The 4,986-nt window shown below is 33.0% G+C and overlaps 1 long non-coding RNA gene across 1 annotated transcript; it reads right to left on the bottom strand.

Moving 5' to 3' along the window:
- Positions 1 to 1,021: 1,021 nt before the first annotated feature.
- LOC140966805 (uncharacterized) lies at positions 1,022 to 3,972 on the bottom strand. Its single transcript, XR_012173439.1, has 4 exons — positions 3,813 to 3,972; positions 3,172 to 3,227; positions 1,338 to 1,424; positions 1,022 to 1,127 (listed from the first exon to the last, which is right to left on the bottom strand). It is a non-coding gene; the product is annotated as an uncharacterized lncRNA (long non-coding RNA).
- Between the last annotated feature and the right edge of the window lie 1,014 nt (positions 3,973 to 4,986).

Below are 4,986 nucleotides of genomic sequence, written 5' to 3'. Positions count from 1 at the left end.
ATATATTGTCGTATCCTAACCGCATCCGTATCGTATTCGATACGATACCCGTATCCATAACCCAGAAAGTTAACAAGAATGGTGTGGTAAACTTGTGGTCCTCCATTTTCCCAATCCAAATACCTATAGCCCCCAGCCAGTAGCTAGCTACCAGTCTCCCTCCGTCCATGCCAAGTCCTACCTCCTGAACATCCTAACTCAACAAACTGAAGCCACCACAAAATTTTCTCAGCCTCTCCATTCCAACTCCTTACCACCCCCTAACTAAGCTTCCTTCCAAACACTACCAGAAATCCTCTCACCATAGCATCTGTCAGCCATCTATATCCAATCGCAACACACACTCCAATGATGATAACTAGCACGAAGAGGCTAAAGAACATTGATTAATTGAAATGAATCAACTCTTTAAAAAATGAAAGGATATTTTTTTATTGATTAAGTTGTTTAACTTTAATGATAGACCAGAAATAAAAAAATAATAAATAAATAAATAAAGTAGCAAACTCATGAAAAAATCAATATGGCTAACATAATGATAAATATTTTGTACTATAATTGATTGTTACCAAATTTAGAGCATTTAGAGATAGGATAATGTAACAAACAAAAGTAATCCATCAATCTCTACTCAACATGGCCTAAATTTCAGGCTAAAAATTCTTTCAACATTTCTTCCCACAATTTATCATGCTTCAGAGATTGTAAACAAGATTTATAGTACTATAATTTAATATGCTTAATTAGATACATAGATATAAAAAAAACTTCAAGAATTCTCAAGAGAGTGCCATAAATCAACTTACATGCTGTTCATCAATTTTTTCTTGACATGTTAGTACCCTTCCTTTCAGCTTCTCAATATTTTTTTGTTGCACATCAAGTTTCCTGTCAGCTTCGTATACCCATGACCAAGCGAGTTTCTTCTTCAACAACTGCAGCTGATGCGATATCTCTTCAACAAATTCCATGCTTTTGATTTTTTCTTGCAATTCATCAAGTTCTTTTAATATTGGCCTCAGTGTTTCTTCCAGATGATTGACCAGTGCAGTTGCATCATTTAGCTGCTTTTCAATACCTTTTAATAGGTCATCCACTTGTTGAAGAAGTGTGGCCTTGAAAAAGAACTGAAATTATTGTGTTACTTGTCAGTAAACAATTACACCAACATCTTACCCACCAAAAACATGAGAGAACCCAAACCACTTGTCAGTTGATCAAAAATGAACAGACAAAATTAAGAACAAGCATGCTATCAATGAATCGTGTATATAGAAAGGTTTGTAAAGTTTAACCACCTTGAGTTATAATTCGAAAAGCAGATTTAAACTTCCTACCTTAAACTTATCTTTCGCATTCCCCGAATGCAAAAATTCTCTGCTCTTGTCCTGACTCATGATCACGCATGGATTCTCTACATCAATCTGCACCGCCAAAATACAACACAATTAAAACACATAGGACTAAGAGGAAAGGGAAATAAACCAGAATCAATAGTCATGGCAAATCATTAGTAAATAATCTAGAGCAAAACAAATTATAAAACACAGTTTTGCCAACAGCCAACGGAATTACTTATTTCGTCTATTCTTAGTGGCAAAAGATATGTTCCAGAAGCAATAACAATTATCACCAGTCAATCACCACATGCATACAAAAGTAAAGGATCCCAGTATGCTCCTTTATTCCCATTATTCACTCTATTTGGAGCTCCAAAACACAAATAAAGTCCGACGAGCGTCCCCCTCAATTTTCGCTTTTCATCGATTAGTGGGGGTGGTGAGTGGCTAGATTGAATCCAACCACCCCAGCCCCCTCATTGTAAAAAATATATATTGTATTTATAAATTTTTATATAAAAGTAAAATAAAGTGATAAAATATGATCTTACCCATCTTCTTCAATTGTTTTTAAATCCCAATTCGTAAATAAGAATTGAAAATTTCCATATTCCAAATTATAAATTAGAATTGGCAAATTCCAAGTCTCAAATCCTGAATCTCTTCTTGTCCCATGCAATCAACCATCTCAAACCAATATAATATTCTTGCTATGATTTTTAGTTCTCAAATATACTAGACCGCTATTATATTTTTTTATACTCTTACTACAGTGTTCTTTTACATCCCATTTGTTCGTAAGCATTTCACTGATTCTGTCAACCTTCAATTTGGTTTATCATATAATTTTGTAAAATTTTACGTGTTCTGATTTGCGATATAGCTATGGTTTGATAAGTTTTTTATCGTTTGTCTGTCTTCCTTGAAATTCTAGGAATTTTGTTACGTATTGTAAGTGTATTTATGTTTTTAACTAGAATAGTCCAATCATGTGGTTTTATTTCATAGGTTTTGAAATGTAAATTATTGGTGATATGTTGTATACTCATATTGTCTAATTTGATTTCCATATTATCAGGAATGATTGGGATTTTTTGTGAGTTTTCTTTTTCTGTATTCGTTTTAGTTCATAAAGTCAAATAGTTTGTTGACTGGATAGTAGTATTTGATTTGGTATGAGCATATTGCTCTAATAATTTTTAATTTTCTGTTGCTTTTGTTTTTGTTTTTGACATTTGTATTTTGGATTCTATGAATGATTAACTTAGTTTGCATAGTTTTATTTGATTATTTAATCACCGTTTAAGTCTCAATTGGCTTGTGTAGCATTGATTTTATTTTAAGAAAATTAGTTATGATGACGGTACTAATTCTTTGTAATTTGTAATAACTATAGTATTAGAAAATTTTGATATTCTAGTTACTTCTAATTCTTAATTAATTTTTTATAAATTAATATTTTTTAATTTTTTAACACTAAAATAAGATTACCATTTAAAAACCAATTTTCTTATAAATATATGTCAAAAATAGTACAAATATGTTATTCTGCCATTGTTGAGTAAAGTTGAAACACTGTATCTATGCTTTAAAGGTTTTTTCAAATGATTAATAATTTTGGTAAAAAAAAGGGGAACTTTTTCCTAGAATCATCATGCATAAAAATCCAAGCCGATGTACAAAGGTTTTAACAAAAACGTACGGGGAGAGTGAGAGAGAAAAAGGTTGAGTGACAGTGACAGTGACAGTGACATTCGTAAACGGCACCAATGAACGAATTCAAAGCAAGCTACTAACTCTTGCAAATATAGAAGAGACTGTCAACACTCACATTGAAGTGTTCTATGATCTCACGAAGATCCTCTTTCTTTGAAGCCACCCGTCTTCCTAAAAAGGAATAAACATCAGAAGTTACATAAGAAATGAACCTGTGTAACTGCTTGCAACTAGAATGGCAAAATATAAGGTAAGGGTCCCATAACAAATAAAAACAAACAAGAACCGCAATATTTCAGAACAAAATAAACATGATATAGTACTAGCAACAGATTGATGAATACGGCCCAGACATCAGAACCTTGAGGGCACTAATGTACTAAAGTGGTGAAATAGAAATGGGTTTATACCTAACTAACAGGACTATATTTTCCCAATCAATAAGACATGCTACTTACTTTCTAATAGCATATATGGAGAAGGTATAGCTTTCAATTACTATTAATTTCGACAACAGGTACAGAGTATATTTACATTGTCACTGCCAATTGTAAATATAAATATGTGTGCGTGTTTGTAAGTTATATGCAACTAATCACTGCAGGAAGTAACAAGAACCATCAAGAAAAGAGACGATTTTTTAGCACTGGTATGACTTCCTGAAATTGGTGGATGCAGATCCTTCTTCATAAATATAAAGCAGTTTGCTGTCGTAGATATTCAAAGTGAAGAAGATAAAAGTCTTATTGAATAAACCTCGAGAATTTTTTAAAGCAATGGAACTGGTTGATTCTGAGATTCTACGGTCCACAATTATGATGTCTCCATATATTTCTGGCTTAAAAGCATCTTCTCCTTGATTTTTTATCTCAGCTTGAACAACAGCATAGCTGCAAATTAATCAGAGCAAGTAACATCAACCAGAGTCATAAGAAAAAACAAAATATGACCTCTAAACTATCGGAATGATTTTAGAAGTATGCCACTAAACATTCTGGACTTTTTCCTAACTAGTGTAGCTTTCATTTCAGTTAGCTATGTTCAAAAGTCTGCTTGATGAATGTTGATGAAGAACTTGATTTGAAGTGCTAGATCACCCAGGGCCGACAAATGACGGTAACAAAATTAAAAGTGAATTAGGAGGCATTCCAAACAAGAATAGGTCCACAGTGTGGAAGCTATAGAAAACGACAGTGTTCCACAGGTTAAATTCCAAGTTGGTTGATAGCAACACAGAAGAATGTCATTATTCGGTTTCACTTCATATAATAGGGGATGAAAGGAATAGTGGAATAAAATTGCATAAGAAGCTAAGTGGTCTTGAAGGAACAATTGGAAGATAGAACTTCATACTCCAATTAGCGAGTCCACACCATAATCTTTGACCCTATAAAATTAGAAATGTTTTCTAATCAAACTGACGTCCTGAAACGGAACATAGCTAAAGTAGTTATCACTCATAGGCACTCATAAACGTGCAAATCCCCAATTACAAGTAAACCCACATTTACGGCTGCGATTGAAAATAATATCACCCATAGAGACCATCAAAAATTCAATCCGACAAAATGGAAAATTTCTTCCATGAATTTGGAGTGGTCAATCCGAGGACTAAAAATATGTCCCAGACCTGTCCTGTGTGGTAGAAATTATCATCTGCGTAACCATTAGAATGGCAGATGTATATATAAGAATGGCATGCCTATATACATTATTAATAAATTTATTCTAAAAATGAGAGGCACCTACCCTCACATCTAGTAAAATTCATCCTGGCGTCGAGCTATTTTTCCACACAATTGGGATTTTTTTTTTTGAAATTGGATGAAAGACTGTTGATATTTTGTTTGAATTTTAGATATTCACTTAATCTTGTTAGGTCTATGTCTTTCTCCTGTTACATGAATACAATTTTCATTTCATCCGGGAA

Source organism: Primulina huaijiensis, unplaced genomic scaffold, assembly GCF_012295235.1.
Source record: "Primulina huaijiensis isolate GDHJ02 unplaced genomic scaffold, ASM1229523v2 scaffold208034, whole genome shotgun sequence".
In the NCBI taxonomy this organism is placed as follows: Eukaryota; Viridiplantae; Streptophyta; class Magnoliopsida; order Lamiales; family Gesneriaceae; genus Primulina; species Primulina huaijiensis.
This window is presented reverse-complemented; position numbering and strand designations above follow the sequence as displayed.